The sequence below is a fragment of the Carcharhinus amblyrhynchos genome, chromosome 5 (genome assembly GCF_965287045.1).
Source record: "Carcharhinus amblyrhynchos chromosome 5, sCarAmb.v2.hapA, whole genome shotgun sequence".
In the NCBI taxonomy this organism is placed as follows: Eukaryota; Metazoa; Chordata; class Chondrichthyes; order Carcharhiniformes; family Carcharhinidae; genus Carcharhinus; species Carcharhinus amblyrhynchos.
This window is the reverse complement of record NC_137328.1, coordinates 124,547,238-124,564,723: the sequence shown is the minus strand read 5'-3', so window position 1 is coordinate 124,564,723 and position 17,486 is coordinate 124,547,238. Positions and strand designations below refer to the sequence as shown.

The 17,486-nt window shown below is 47.3% G+C and overlaps 1 long non-coding RNA gene across 1 annotated transcript; it reads left to right on the top strand.

Annotated features, from left to right (window-relative positions):
- The first annotated feature begins 13,108 nt into the window (after nt 1–13,108).
- Nucleotides 13,109–17,097, top strand: LOC145343514 (uncharacterized). The gene is made up of 3 exons (XR_013886723.1): nt 13,109–13,248; nt 15,369–15,495; nt 16,296–17,097. It is a non-coding gene; the product is annotated as an uncharacterized LOC145343514 (long non-coding RNA).
- The last annotated feature ends 389 nt before the right edge of the window (nt 17,098–17,486 follow it).

The window sequence follows — 17,486 nt, the reverse complement described above, 5'->3', positions numbered from 1 at the left end:
GAAAGAGCGATGGAGAGAGAGAGAGAGAGAGAGAAAGGTGATACCATCAGTTGCTTTCTCCAATCCCACAATCTTTATCTAATCTGTTTGACAATGCACTTCAGGCATTCTTAATGCGTAGGAACTGTTCCTTCGTATTGGCTTTATTTCCTTTGCTTTGGAATGGTGTTGAATGAGAGCCAAGACCTAAACAGCCTTCAGAAGGGTGAACAGCCCACAGGAATTCAGACTTCCAGGGAAATCTGTGGTTTTTGTGACTGGAACCTTGTATCAGGAATACTCCAACTTCCTCATACAGAAACAATGCAGACAAGACATTGATTAGTCAACTGAAAGCGGCCAGTAGGCGGGGGGAGACAAATGGAGATAAAAGGGGAATTTTATTTGCCACAATGAGTTGTTTTGTTCTGGAACACATGCCCCAAAAGAGCAATGGAAACAAAAGAGTGTGAGCATAAGAACCAGGAGCTGGAGCTGGCCATTCAGCCCCTCTAGCCTGTACCATTATTCCATACTATCATGGCTAATTCAGTTGTGGTCTCAACTTGACCTTGGCTCCTGTGTAGATTGAAAATCTGCCTAACTCAGCCCTGAATATATTCAATAAGCCAGCCTCCAGTGTCCTTTGAGGAAGAGAATTCCACTGACTAACAGCCCTCTGAGAGCAGTCATTCCTCCTCATCCCCGTGTTAAATGGGATTATGACAGTCACTTTCTTGCAAGCTCCCATTATTTCTTGATGTATGTTCTATCCAACAGCTTGCCGGATTTCGGAGGGAGGGTGTGGGAGGGAAATAAAATGAATAGAGCCTTGGAGATGATGTTGAATTACGAGAAAAGTTTTTATTCCACATGCCTGAGGGAGAGATGGACGCGGGCGTGAAATCCCAGGTTGCCTGCGAGTTCTCTCTGCCCGTCGTAGATTTGTACAGGCTATTATACTTTTCCGTGTCGCAGAGATTTACTATTATCACATTAGCTCCTCGAGTTGGACACAAGGTGGTTCTTTTAATCTCATCATGCAAATGCATTGTTCAGTCCAGTCCTGCTAATTATTTTCCAGACATCTCCCATTTACCCGATTATAATGTCAAAGCGTTGTGTTTGCCCAACCGATCTACAACGATGTATTAATTTCACCCCCACCCCATTAGGTGATATGTTATCCAGAAGACTATGACCTCCCTGGACTTTATGGGGCCTGGCTGTCTTAGTGCTGGTTCTCCCATTGTCAGGAAGGTCTCCTGCGTGTTACTATCGTTAGAAGTTGACAGCATGTGTTAATTGTTACCCGTCAGCAGGGCAGGCCTCCAGCACAGGGCGGCACGGTCGCACGGTGGTTAGCACTGCTGCTTCACAATGCCAGGGGCCTGGGTTCAATTCCTGGCTTGGGTCACTGTCTGTGTAGAGTTCTCCCTCTGTCTGCGTGCGTTTCCTCTGGGTGCTCGGGTTTCCTCTGGGTTCTCCAGTTTCCTCCCGTATTCTGAAAGACGTGCTGGTTAGGGTGCATTGACCTGAACAGGCACCAGACTGTGATTGTCAAGGGAATTTCGCAAAAGCTTCATTGCAGTAATGTAAGCATTACTTAGTAAATAAATATTACTTTAATTTCAGCTGTTTGCATTAATCCTTTACTTCCTTCTGGTGAGGCAAGGCTCTCTGGGATTGCCCTATGTAACTCTGCATGTATTACATTGAATTCAAACAAAATATGAACGGACATAGGAATTAAAATATAAAATACATGATCCCTGATATTGCCTTGCAACAGAGGAGAATGGGGGGAGGATAGAAACTATTCCCATCAGAAAATTCCTTTGCTACTTCTCATCTGCATCAAAGTGATTCCACTCAGTGATCCTCTGAACCAAGATCATTTCTCATTAACATACAGATCTCATCCTTTGAGTAACAGGATGAGAGGTCTCACGACTCCAGGTTATAGTCCAACAGGTTTATTTGAAATCACAAGCTTTCAGAGTGCTGGTGCGTTGTCAGGCGCAGTGGAGCGAGGTGCACAGGCACAGAATATACAGGCAGAGTGACGATAGACCAGCACTCACAGATAATCAAGGGTGTCAAAGGATAAGTACAGACAGTGTAGTGGTGTGTAAGCCGACTGCGGAACTAGTCTTCACAGGCGATGACGACGGCTAACAGACAAATGCAAGTAGTTAAGTATAATCAGTATGTGTGAGGTGTCAGCAGGCTGTATAACAAGTGAAGAGGTGACATGAGTCAATACTGTAACTGACTTCATTAGTCAGTGTGTAGAAGACTGTGCACCAAGGAAGCAAATCCCCGTGTTTCCCAACCGGAAACCATGGATGAAAGGGGATATCCGCTGTTTGCTGAAATCCAGGTCTGAGGTGTTCAAGTCAGGCGACACTGATCTATACAAGAAGGCCAGATACAATCTAAGGAGGTCCATCTAAGGTGTCAAAAGACAGTACCGGACCAAGCTAGAGTATCAGGTTAGCCACACCGACCCCCGCCGACTATGGCAAGGTTTACAAGACATAACAGGCTACAGGATGAAGACATGTAAAACCGCCGGCTCCAATGCACCCCTCCCTGATGAGCTCAATGCATTCTATGCCCATTTTGAGCAAGAGCTCAGAGAGAGCATGCCCTCCACCCTGGAAGAACCTGTATCTGGGGTCACCGCTGCAGATGTCAGAGCAGCTTTCTCAAAGGTCAACCCACGGAAAGCGACTGGCCCAGATGGGGTACCCGTCGAGCATTCTGATCCTGCGTAGATCAGCTGGTGGGGCTATTCGCAGACATCTTCAACCTCTCTTTACAACAATCTGAGGTCCCTGTCTGCTTCAAGAAGACCATCACCCCGGTACCTAAGAAAAACCAGGCAGCGTGCCTTAATGACTATTGTCCAGTGGCTCTGACATCCATCATTATGAAGTGCTTTGAAAGGCTAGTCATGGCACAAATCAATTCCAGCCTCCTGGACTACCTGGATCCACTACAGTTTGCCTGAAACAGGTCCACAGCAGACACCATTTCCCTGGCCCTGCACTCAACCCTGGACACCTCTGTCAGACTCCTATTTATTGACTACAGCTCAGCCCTCAACACTATTATTCCCACAAAACTCATCTCCAAACTCTGTGGCCTGGACCTCGGCTCCTCTCTCTGTGACCAGATCCTGAACTTCCTAATTCACAGCCCACAATCAGTAAGGATAGACAACACCACCTCCTCCACGGTCATCCTCAACACCGGTGCCCCACAAGGCTGTGTTCTCAGCCCCCTGCTATACTCCTTATATAGGGCTGTGGGGCTTGAACCTATTGGGCAATTGCGGAGACAGACGCCCCTCCAACAATACCTCCTGTTCAACCACTTATCCGGAGTCTACCCCTCCATGTTCTTAGCTCTCCAGCCGGGAGGTAACAACCTTTTCGTATCCACCTTCTCAGGACTATAAGAGCAGCATTTTCCAGCCACTCTGGCCACAAAGCCAGAAAGTCCCACTGGAGGACTTTCATGTCCCTCCAGCTACAATTAATACAGCAGAGTTTTATAAGAGTTTCATATGTTTCCGTAAAAGCATCTGTCTTTTTCGTAAATTCCAAAGATGTCGATCCATCCTACACAATTTCTCTTCACAAGACAAAGTCTCTCATTCCAGGAGTCAATCTATTTGTCTCTGAGAAAGGTATATCTATCCTGAGATCATGAGATTAAAACTGTGCACAACACTTCAGGTCTGCTGTCAGCAAAACCCAGTGTAATTAAATCTAAACTTCCTTACTCTTGTCGTGACTTGTGAAACTTGAAGAACATCAATCCACCAGGTGCACACTATGTACTCTTGCAACTCAGCCACCGTTGTCTGTCTGATATGCTGCAGGAAAGGATGTCCTGAGGCATGGTACATTGGCGAGAGCATGCAGATGCAATGAAAACGGATGAATGAACATCGCTCAACAATCACCAGGCAGGAAGGTTTCCTTTCCGTCGGGGAACACTTCAGCGGTATTCAGCCTCTGATCTTCGGGTAAGCGTTCTCCAAGGCAGCCTTCACAACACACAACGCAAAATCGCTGAGTAAAAAGTTCCACACACATGAGGACGGCCTCAACCGGGGTCTTGGGTTTATGTCACACTATCTGTAACCCCCACGACTTGCCTGGGCTTTCAAAATCTCACTAACTGTCCCAGCTGGAGATAATACACATCTGTTTAACCTGTGCTTAACCCTCTCTCCACTCACATTGTCTGTACCTGTAAAGACTCACATTCCAACCATTATCTTGCAATTGAGTTTGTGTTGATATATGTCCTGTTTGTGAACCCAACTCTCCACTCACCTGATGAAGGAGCAGCGCTCCAAAAGCTCGTGATTCTAAATAAACCTGTTGGACTTTAACCTGGTGTTGTGAGACTTCTTGCTGTATTTACCCCAGTCCAGTGCCAGTATCTCCACATAATTGCAATAAATACAGTTACTAGCTTAGCTTGAAGAAACATTCGGAACGTGTGATGTTCCTTCCTTTTGGAAATGGGCAGAAACATCAAGGGAAGAGCCTGTATAACCCCCCAGCAGGGAATATTGCAGAAAAGGTCTAATTCCTGTGTGTTGTTAATCCTGCTCAGGGCATCTGTGTGGGTGATACAGGGATGTGGTTAGAGTCAGGGCTGGGGTCACCCGCAGACTTTACCAGTTTGATCCTCCAGGGTCAGTAACAGGTTAACATGGAGACTTGGTGACAGAGAGACAGGGGGAAGAAGGAGTGGTGGAGAGAAGGACAGAGCGAGAGAAAGGTGATAGCATGAATTGCATTCTCCACCTCCAGAATATGCACGTACACTGGGGTGTGTGGTGATTACTACGGATAAAATTCCTTAAATGCAAATGAATAAACTACCTGGTATGCATGCACTAACCGCATACTGTCTCTAGAGAGAGACAGAAAGATAGAAAGAAGGAGACTGAAACAGAGACACAGAGAGAGAGAGATGGAGAGAGACAGAAAGACATATACACACATACACACAGACACACACTCACACACACAGAATCAGATGGAGTGAGACAGAGAGATAGAAACAGAGAGTGTGAGATCCAGAGAGAGAGATAGAGACAGAGACAGAGCGAGCGAGAGAGAGACACACACACATATACACACATACAGAGAATCAGATGGAGTGTGAGGGGGAGAGAGAGAGAGAAACAGAGAGAGAGTGAGTTCCAGAGAGAGAGAGATAGAGACAGAGACAGAGAGAGAGAGGCACACACACACACACACACACATACACACGCACATACAGAGAATCAGATGGAGTGTGTGAGAGAGAGGGAAACAGAGAGAGAGTAAGAGCCAGAGAGAGATGGAGACAGAGAGACAGAGAGCGATAGAGAGAGAGACACACAATCAGATAGCGTAAGAGAGAGAGCGAGATAGAAACAGAGGAAGTGTGGTAGACAAAGAGAGAGAGAGAGAGAGAGAGGAGGACAGAGAGACACACACACACACTCAAAACTCACACACACACACACACTCACCCACACACTCACACATATTCACACACTCACACTCTCACACTCACACACACTCTCTCACTGACACACGCTCACACACACTCTTACACATACACACTCACACACACATCCTCACACTCACTCTCACGCACACATACTCACACAGACTTGCACTCACACTCACACAGACTCACACTCACACACACATACAAACTCACACACCCACACATGCACACTCACACACACATACACACACACTCACACACACACACAAAAACTCACACCCATTCACACACAAACACACACATTCACAGGCACACATACTCACACGAACGCACACACACACACACTCACACACACATGCATTCACGCACACACACTCACAAACTCACAGATACATACACTCAGAAACTCACACACACACACACTCACACTCACTCATTCATACACACACTCGCTCACACACACACACATACACATTCATTCTTACACACACACACTCACTCACACACACACACACACTCACACTCACAAACACACACTTTCACACACACTCTCACTCTCACAGATACACACTCACACACATGCCCTCACACTCGCTCATGCTCACATACTCACACAGACTCGCACACAACCACACACTCACACACTGACACTCACACACATGCACACACATGCACACTCACACTCACTCCCACACAGTATACACATTGCTGACAACAGTGTCTTTCTTGTTGCCACACTCAAATGGATACAAAATTAACTTCTTGACAGAAGTCAGAGGGTGGTTGTATAGAGTTGTTTTTCAGACTGGAGGCCTGTGACCAGTGGTGTGCCTCAGGGATCAGTGCTGGGCCCACTGTTATTTGTCATTTATATTAATGATTTTGATGAGAATATAGGAGGTATGGTTAGTAAGTTTGCAGATGATACCGAGATTGGTGGCACAGTGGACAGTGAAGAAAGTTATCTCCAATTGCAACGAGACCTTGATCAATTGGGTCAGTGGGCTGACGAATGGCAGATGGAGTTTAATTTAGATAAATGCGAGGTGATGCATTTTGGTAGATTGAACCAGGGCAGGACTTACTCAGTTAATGGTAGGGCGTTGGGGAGAGTTACAAAACAAAGAGATCTTGGGGTGCAGGTTCATAGTTCCCTGAAAGTGGAATCAGGTGGACAGAGTGGTGAAGAAGGCATTCAGCATGCTTGGTTTCATCGGTCAGAACATTGAATACAGGAATTGGGACGTCTTGTTGAAGTTGTACAAGACATTGGTAAGGCCACACTTGGAATACTGTGTACAGTTCTGGTCACCCTATTATAGAAAGGATATTATTGAACTAGAAAGAGTGCAGAAAAGATTTACTAGGATGCTACCGGGACTTGATGGATTGAGTTATAAGGAGAGGCTGGATAGACTGGGACTTTTTCTCTGGAGCGTAGGAAGCTGAGGGGTGATCTTATAGAGGTCTATGAAACAATGAGGGGCATAGATCAGCTAGATAGTCAATATCTTTTCCCCAAAGGTAGGAGAGTTTAAAACTGGAGAACGTAGGTTTAAGGTGAGAGGGGAGAGATACAAAAGTGTCCAGAGGGACAATTTTTTTCACACAGAGAGCGGTGAGTGTCTGGAACAAGCTGCCAGAGGTAATAGTAGAGGCGGGTAAAATTTTATCTTTTAAAAAGCATTTAGACAGTTACATGGGTACGATGGGTATAGAGGGATATGGGCCAAATGTGGGCAATTGGGACTAGCTTAAGGGTTTTAAAAAAAATATGGGTGGCATGGACAAGTTGAGCCGAAGGGCCTAGAACAAAGAGCAAAGAACAACCCAGCACGGGAAACAGGCCCTTCGGCCCAATGAGCCTGCACCACCATTTCAACAAAGCATTTTCCTACATCTACCCTGCCCCGTGTGCATGTGAATGGTACCCCTAATGTAGCCAGATTCAGGGGAGAATAGTGTAGGGTCAATTTGTTATACCAATCAGCCCAAGAGCACATCTTTGGGGTGTGGGAGGAAACCGGAGCGCCTGGAGGAAACCCACACAACCACAGGGAGAATGCGCAAACTCCCACAGACACAGGCCCAAATCCATGTGTCTGCACAGCTAGCAGTGCTAGTCACTGAGCTGTTGTGGTGCCCGTCTACCGGTCCAGGATCAAGCACACACACCGACACGAAGTACTAGGCCACTCCCGGAACCTCCAAGAGCAGCCCACGCACGACCCACCGTGTGCATGCCCCTCGTTTGACAACAAGGTGGACTGACACCTGTGGATTAAAAGAGACAAAACATTAACATGTAATATTACATTTCCAGTATCGTCCTGAGGCTCTGATCCTTATTTAAAACAGTCTCCTATAACCCTCCATCCCTGTGTCACTCATGTGTCTATCTAAGTAAACCTTAAACAAGTCTAGCGTGCCTGCCTCCACCACCTTACTTGGCAGTGCATTCCATACCCCCACGACCCTCTGTGTGAAAAACCTCCCTCTAGCATCCAAATTATACCTCTCCCCCCTCACCCTCTGTGACTCTATGACTCATGAGGAAATATATCAAACTGATTTTGGCCTTTCTCTAACTCACCATTAATCTGATGATCAACAACTGTTTGTCCTCAAGTGGGGAGTGTGGGCTCGATGTCAGCAGAATCCATTGTAATTAAATAAATTTCTCAGATAGCAATTCTTCTGACCTTTAGTTCTTGGAATAGTGAGGAACGTGTTTTTATCAAGAGTTTGACTCTCATCATCACTGTGCAGATGGCCAGCGAAACAAAATACAAATAAGCTTGATATTAGAGGAAATTCACACGAGCTTTGATGGGATTATAGGGAACTGTTTGCCAATACATGGAACATGGGAAATCACAATCAGGCACTGGTTATTGTTACTGGCCAGTGGATCTTTATTGCTGTTTCTAAGAAAATCTAGGATTGAGCTCCATCCAACTGGAACCCTTTTGTTGTAAATATCTACTTCAGCAGTAAAACCTTTACTCGTTCAACAACATTGAGTCACAAAACAAACAAAGAACAAAGAACAGTTCAGCACAGGAAAACAGGCCCTTCGGCCCTCCAAGCCTGTGCTGTTCATGCTTCCAACTAGACCATTTGTTTGTATCCCTCCATTCCCAGTCTGACTATCCAGGTAAGTCTTAAACGATCCCAGTGTGTCTGCCTCCACCACCCTGTTAGCAGTGCATTCCAGGCCCCCACCACCCTCTGTGTAAAATACATCCCTCTGATACCTGAGTTAAACCTCGCCCCCTTCACCTTGAACCTGTGACCCCTCGTGATGGTCACCTCCGACCTGGGAAAAAGTTTCCCACTGTTCACCCTATCCGTACCCTTCATAATTTTATACACCTCTATTAGGTCTCCCCTCATCCTCCGTCTTTCCATGGAGAACAACCCCAGTTTACCCAATCTCTCCTCATAGCTAAGACCCTCCACACAAGGCAACATCCTGGTAAACCTTCTCTGTACTCTCTCCAAAGCCTCCATGTCCTTCTGGTAGTGTGGCGACCAGAACTGGATGCAGTATTCCAGATGTGGCCTAACCAACATTCTATAACATCAGATGCCAATTCTTATACTCTATACCCCATCCTATAAAGGCAAGCGTGCCTTCTGCACCACCTTCTCCACCTGTGCTGCTACCTTCAAGGATCTGTGGACCTGCACACTCAGGTTCCTCTGCGTGTCTGTACTCCTGATGGCTCTGCCATTTATTGTATCGCTCCCCCCCCTCCCCCCACCCCCCCACCCCCGTTACATTAGTTCTTCCAAAATGCATCACTTTGCATTTATCTGGATTCGCTTTGATTTATTACAGATAAATTTTTGGTAAGGACGGGAGTGAAAGGTTATTGTGATTAGGTAGAAAGTTAGGCAGTGGGTGCCTGGAATGTGCTGCCAGAGGAGATGATGGGAGCAGTCACATTGGCAACATTTAAAAAATAGGTACATGAATAAGGAGGGAATAAAGGAATACGGCCTGAGTAAGGGCGGAAGGTTTTTTTTAGTTTAGTTAGGGCATCATGATTGGCACAGGTTTGGAGGGCCAAATGGCCTGTTCCAATGCTGTACTGTTCTTTGTTCGTTGTTTAGATTAGCCATGATCTCCTCATCGCTGTGAGGAGAGATTTTCACTCAGAGGGTGGTGAGTGAGTGGAATCGGCTGCCGTCGGTGGTGGTAGAGGCGAACTCGCTGGGGTCTTTTAAGAGACTTCTGGATGAGTACATGTGAGTTAATGGGATTGAGAATTACAGATAGGCCCAGTAGGTATGGATATGATCGGCGCAACTTGTGGGCCGAAGGGCCTGTTTGTGCTGTAGTGTTCTATGTTCTCATTGAATAGCAGGACAGACTGGAGGGGTGAGTGGCCTTCTCCAGCTCCTAATCTGTACCTTTGTTTGTTAGGCCCTATCTCCCCTCCCCCTCCTTTATTGAAGTGTTGGGTTACATTTCCTACTTCCCAAAATCTGGAGACTTTTCTAGAACCTCACTCCTTTAAAACGTTGGGCTGCAAGGTGTCAAGTGCCGGGATTTTCAATCCGGTTAGGTGTGAGGTGATGTACTTGGGGCCTGGGCAAACAAGACAAGGGAATGGACAATGAACGACAAGACCCTGGGAAGCATAAGACCATAAGACACAGGAGCAGAATTAGGCCACTCGGCCCATCGAGTCTGCTCCTCCATTCAATCATGGCTGCTCTGGTTTCCTCCCACACCCCAAAGATGTGCTCTTAGGCTGATTGGTGTAACAAATTGTCCCTAAATTAGTCTCCCCTCAATCTGGTTTCCAATGTGGAGCGCCATAAGCGTAGACAAGAGTCACGGGTGGAAGAGGGGACTCACAATGTTAAAATGGTGGCGCGGGCTCGTTGGGCCGAATGGCCTGTTTCCCGTGCTGGGTTGTTCTTTGTTCTTTTATATTTTTCTCATCCCCATTCTCGAAGCACCAAGGACGAGAGGGACCTTGGTGTCCATGTGTACCCGACCCCTTAAGGTAACAGAACAGGGGGACAAAGAGTGGGTCACTTGCCTACATTAGCCGAGGTATACAGTTTGAGGGTAGGGAGGTTACGCTGGAACGGTATAAAACATCGGTTAGGCCACGCTCGAATATTGTGTGCGGTTTTGGAATCCACATCACAGGAGGAATGTGATAGCCCTGGAAAGGCTACAGAGGGGATTTACCAGGATGTTGCCTGTGCTGGAGAGATTCCTTCATGAAGAGAGATTTGAGAGAGACTGGGGTTGGAGCAGAGAAGACAGGATGAGGGGAGGTACATGATTGAGATGTATAAAATTATGAATGGCATAGAGAGACAGGAAGAAACAAAGAACCAAGAACAGTAAAGCACAGGAACAGGCCCTTCGGCCCACCAAGTCTGTGCCAACACAGATGCCTCTCTAATCTAATATTTTCTTGCCTCTACATGGTCCACATCCCTCTATTCCCTGCCTAGTCATGTATCTATCCAGATGTCTCTTGAAACTTGATATAGGATCTGCTTCCTTCAGGGGTATCCTGCTATATTCTTTACTCAGAGGGTAGTAAGGGTGTGGAATGTCCTGCCTGCAGCAGTTGTGGACTCGCCAACTTTAAGGGCGTTCAAATGGTCAGTGGATAGGCATATGGATAACATGGAATAGTTGTAATGCTCTATGTTCTATAGTGTTGATTAGCCTGGACCAGCACTTTAACTTGTTGGATTTAACCACCAGAAAGCATTCACTTTCACCAACTCGCTGCTGTTGCCAAGGGAAACCTTTCCAATCAAATCAAACGGCGTGCTCCCCCTCCCCACCCCCCACCCCCCGACCCAGTTACTTGTAATAGGGAGACCACAGCTCCGTATTCAACCAGCCCACTCTCACACCACCCAAAACAAAACGTTTGCTGCAGGCTGTGACTCCGCGATTGGACAGTACTTGCTGAACAACATTTGTTTAGAGCAGCACTAACAACCAACACCAGATAATCGGCCGAGTGTGTAATAAAGAACAAAGAACAAAAACAGCCTGGGAAACAGGCCCTTCGGCCCAACGAGCCCTCGCCACCATTTTAACATTACCAGTCCCCCCTCCACCCATGACCCTCATCTATTGTTTATGGCATTCCACTTTGAGGGAAAACTAATTTAGGGACAATTTATTACTTCCAATCAGCCTAATAGCACATCTCTGGGGTGTGGGAGGAAACCGGAGCACCCGGAGAAAACCCACGCACGCACGGGGAGAAGGTGGCTCAACTATGCTTGGAATTTTACCATCTTGCCCGCCCCGTAAGATCCCACCCTAAGCCAACGGAGAATGCCATTCTGCGAGTGCCGCCCAGCCTCGGGTGGGATCTTACGAGCCTGGGGGGGGCGCGGGGGCAAGGTGGTAAGATTCTGGCCACCTATGTTCACACGCACCGATCTGTACTCTGCAACCAAAAGGGACACGGCCAAGCTGTGCTCCTTTTCTGAATCTCCCCGGAGATCGAGGAGCCTGTAGTTTCCCAATGCAATCACCTTGGCAACCACTCGGCCAGTCGGTGCCCTTCTTTCCTGTGGTGTGAATTATGACTGTTTGGGATTTGACTTTGACAAGGTGAGGCACCCCCCTCCCCCCTGCCCGCCACCCCCCCCCATTTCAGACTCGATCCAACGCTTGACCTTAGCCAAAAGGCCAAGAAGGGAAAAGGTGCCTCTCTTTTCAATGACGTCTTTTCAATGACGTGCAAGTCCTTTGCAACGTGTTTTGTTTAATGGCTTTTGGAAGGTCTCGGAGTTGAACCTCGGTACGTGTCCATTCTCTGGATCCAGATGGCTTCCTGTTGGTTGTGTGTTCTTTGCTGATTTTTTGGTGGACCCTTATTGCTCCCATGGGTTGTCCAAATCCTGAATTCTCAGTGTCATTATTTTGTATCTAAGAACAGAGAAAATTCCAGCACAGGAACAGGCCCTTCGGCCCTCCAAGCCTGCACCGACCATGCTGCCCGGGTTGAACTAAATACCCCCTACCCTTCCGGGGACCATATCCCTCTATTCCCATCCTATTCATGTATTTATCCAGACGCCCCTTAAAAGTCACGACCGTATCCACTTCCACTACCTACCCCGGCAACCAGTTCCAGGCACCCACCACCCTCTGTGTAAAAAAACTTGCCTCGTACATCTGTTATCCCGGGTTTCTTGATCCGAGCCAGTTGACCCAATCATTTAATCCCCTTAGCCCCAGCAATGTTTACAAGTTGGAGAGCAATGGATTAAGAGCCAGCTGGCTACAGATTTTTAATTTCTATTTTGGCACATTTTATTTCCATGTTACAGTCCACACAATGATCTGCTGCACCAATCTGTCAAAGAGACGGATTTTATGGGTGGGGAGGAGGCGGAGGGGGGTGGTGGGGGGGGGGATGGTGGCACGTCAGCTCTGAATTCCAGATGCGAGAGGTCATGACCAATAAACTCCTGGAATAACAGTGAGAATTAAAGAGAATTCATGACGCAACAAAGCTCCAGGCCACCCTGGGGCTCAGATTGCTAGTTGCACAATGCAGCCCCTCGCACAATATAAGGAGCATCCCAGCACTCTGCAAACACAGAGCGAGAGGCTTCATTCAGAGGATAGATAACTCTCTACAACACTCCCAGCCAGAGAAACAGAGAGAATGGAACTGAAGCTAGCTGTCCTACTCCTGGCTTCTGTCACAACCCTGCTACATGTATCCACAGGTTAGTGCTGTTTATCTCTTTGTTGAATAACTCTGAGTGCACGCAAAGCCACACTGACTGCAGAGAATCAGTTGTGATATTAATGTGACAAATTTACTCTTTACAGAAGTGATGTGCACAGGGGCACACTCTCTGTAAGGCACAGGGTATAGTCTCTATATAGTCCCTATATACAGGAGCACAGTCTCTGTAAGGTATAGTGATTTGTAAAGCCTTTGCATACTGTTTGAGGCGCCTATAGTTCCTCATTGCTAATTTCGTGGCAACATCTCAGCCAATCGCACAAAGATAGAAACTAGGAGGAGGAGGCCATTCAGCCCTTCGAGCCTGCTCCGCCATTTTCCAGCATTTCGTGTTTTTGCTTCAGACTGGGGCAGCAGGGTAGCACAGTGGGTTAGGCACTGCTGCTTTCACAGCTCCAGGGGCCGGGGTTCAATTCCCGGCTCGGGTCCCTGTCTGTGTGGAGTTTGCACATTCTCCCCGTGTCTGCGTGGGTTTCCTCCAGGTGCTCCGGCTTCCTCCCGCAGCGTTTATTGGCTATGCTAACTTGCCCTTTAGTATCCTGGCCTGTGTAGGTTAGCGGGGTAAATATGTGGGGATAGGGCCTGGGTGGGATTGTTGTCGGTGCAGACTCGGATGGGCCTCCTTCTGCACTGTAGGGATTCTGTGAATCCAGGATCTGCAGTACTTTCCTCTTAACTTTAGCAACGTGTCTGTCTTTTCAGTAATACCTTCCTTACCCTTGCCTTAGTTTGTTTCATCTTCGCAAATCCTTCTTGTTATTCCATTTTAACCCCCCCCCACTTGACTCTGGATTCACGCTGGGATCTGTACTTCACCGGCACCCACACGGTTAGCAGTCATTCAGTCTCCAGTTTCACAGCAGTGTCGATCCTGGCTCACATCACAGTGCTGCACTGCCAGCAGAACTAACAGGAATCCAGCCACTCTGCCTAGGATTGAAAGCAATTGGAGGATTGCACTGCACAGAGGGAGGCCATTTGGCCCATTGAACTCTGTGAAAACACAATCCATTGGTCCCCAGCCGTATTTCCTGATTTGTCCAATTTCTTTTGGGGTTTTTTTTTATTGAAATGCTTTCCATTAGCCTTCCAGAGCAGATGGAGGCCATTCCACCCATTGCAGCTGCTCTGCTATTCAATGAGATCATGGCTGATCTGATGTGATAATCCATAACTCTACTTTCCCGCCTTATCCCCAGAAACCTCAATTCCCTGACTGATTAAAAACCTCTCTATCTCAGCCTGGGACATGATTAGCGCCTCAGCCCCTACAGCGCTCTGCGGAAAGAATTACACAGATTCACTCCTCTCTGAGAGAAGAAATCCCTCCTCATCTCTGTCTAAGATGGGTCACCCCTTACCCTGAGACTCTGCCCTCTGCTCCCAGACTCTCCCACAAAGGGAAACAACCTCTCGGCATCGACCCTGTCAACCTCCTGAGAATTCCAAGATGTCTCAATAAGGTGGCCTCTCATTCTTCTAAACTCCAGTGAGTACAGGTCCATCCTACTCAACCTCTCCTCATAAGAAAATCCCTCCCTACCCGGGATCAGCCCAGTGAAGCTGCCCTGGACTGCCTCCTGTGCAGTATATCTCTCCTTGGATAAGGAGACCTAAGGCAGCACTTTCCAGCCACGCTGGAAAATCCCACCCAAGATCAATAGACCTTTGCGTGCCCTGCATCCCACCAACTCCAGGAATCATAGCGGGAAAATTCCACTCCACGTTACAACAGTGCGCGGTGTCAAGGTTCCAGCCTCCTGCTGTTTCTCCCAATGACATCGGATCAGCGTTCCCTGCTAACTAACCACTCTGCCCGTGGAAATACTTTCTCCTTATTTACATGACTGAAACCATTCATGACTTTGGACACTTACATTAAATCTCCTATTAACCCTCTCTGCTTAAAGAACAGTCTAATCCCATCACTCTCGCTAATTGGAGTCCCTCTACCCTGACCCCAATGTCAGTCTCTGTACCCAGAGCTTCCTGTAGATCAGTGCCCAGACTGAACACTTGCAGCTGGCTTGTGGAAGCAGTGTTTTAGGAGGATTTGCTACAGCGAGCTGGATTAACTCTCTCTCTTTCCCTCTGCAGCAATGCCCAATACTGTCGTTGTTAACTGCTGCACACAAGTGGCCAACAAGGTCAATCCACGGATTCTGAAACTTGCAAAAGGCTTCGAGATCCAGCGCGACCACATTTGCGTCATCAAGGCCGTCATGTAAGTGTTTCCCTCAGCACGACTCACACACTTTCACACTAAGAATATTCTGGAGATTTTTCCCCTTTTCATCAGTGTACAGAGAGAGAACAGGACAGCAACACAGATACTGCCAGACTTGGTCACTCAACTCACACACTCAGACACACACACTCACACACTCACACAGACACACAATCTCACACATTCACACACACTGTAACACACACACACACACGCACTCACTCTCACACACACTCTCACACACACTCACAACACTCTCCTCACACACACACACTCACACGCTCACTCACACACACACACACACACACACACATGCACACACACACACTTAACTCACACACACGCACGCACACTCACACTCACCTCACGCACACATGCACACTCACACTGACACACTCACATTGGCACACACGTGCTCATGCTCACTCACACTGACACTCACACTCACATTCACTCACAATCACACTTACACTCACACACACACACACACACTCACACACACACACACACACACACACTCACACACACACACACACACACGTACACACACTCTTACTGCGTGAAGGTACGCACAGAGAGATGGACTGAGCAACAGGGTGACTAGCCTCAGATTGGATCAATGTTAAGGGTGTCTGCTAGCATTGTAAATGATTGTGGGATACTACATAGAGGTAAGAGGGGAAAACTAAAGTAGAGATTAGCTTTGATTGAATCCAGAGGAACAGGCCAGAAGGGCTGAATGGCCTCTCACTGTTTCGGAGTAGCTCTGAATGAACTGTGTTAAATTGTTCCCACAGAGTCCACGCACTAAGGGGACCACTGTGTCTGAATCCCAACATCAAGCACCTACAGAAATGGATGAAGAAAAACCCAGGCAAGAAAATGTACTTGAGATGAGCGGCTGGCCAGTGGAGCAGGAGGAAGGGAGGGGGAGGACAAACACAAGTTACCCCCAGGGTGTGGGGGCCTTGTAATAACCCCCGCCCACCCTCAGATAGGGGATCACAGTGAACACCAATCACAGTAAACACACCAATCGGATAGCTGCAGTGATGGTGTTAATGATTGAAGATGAATAAATGAAAGATGGAAACAGAATAATTCTGGAGGACATTTCTGCCTTCCCACATTTCCTTGTCTTCATATTGAGCAGCTGTATTGTGTTGGGGGAGGGGATTGTTATTTGAGATATTTTATTTGTGTTCAAATATAAATTATTGTCTGGCAAGATTAAATTCAAACAGAAATCCTGTGAACTGTTTCACGCTAACACATAGAGAACTGGGACTTCATCCAACCCTTATCCTTCAGATCTGAGATCTGATCCAACCCTTATCCTTCCGAACCAGGGATCAGACAAATTCCTACTCTTCAGCCCCGGGACCTGCTCACACCCTATTCCAGTTCCATCCTGGTCCAAAGGTTGCAGTCTGTTGGTGTGAATCTAGATAATAACCTCGAGGTGCCATGTCAGAGGGTTGGGGCTCCATTTCGGGACCCTGTCTGATAGAAATGGAAGTTTTGGACAGCTTAATGTCAGGATGTTGTCCTGTTTGAAGATGTTAATGCAGAAAACAATAAAACATTATTTATTATAAACATGTGGCTCCACATCTTGATTCTTACATAAGAACATAAGGCGCAGGCCACCTAGCCCTTCGAGCCTGCCCCGCCATTCAATAAGATCATGGCTGATCTGAAGTGGATCAGTTCCACTTTCCCGCTTTCTCCCCAAAACCCTTAATTCCCTTGTCTATCAAAAACCTATCCACCCGTGACTTAAATATATTCAACGAGGCAGCCTCCACCACTTCAACGGGCAGAGAATTCCAGAGATTCACCACCCTCTGAGAGAAGAAGTTCCTCCTCAACTCTAATCTGGGCTAAGATGGGAATGGAATTAAAAAGTAGAACCGACAAGGTGGTTATCTCTGGGCTACTGCCTGAACCGAGTGCAGACAGGTGTAAGGTTGATAAGATTAAGGAAG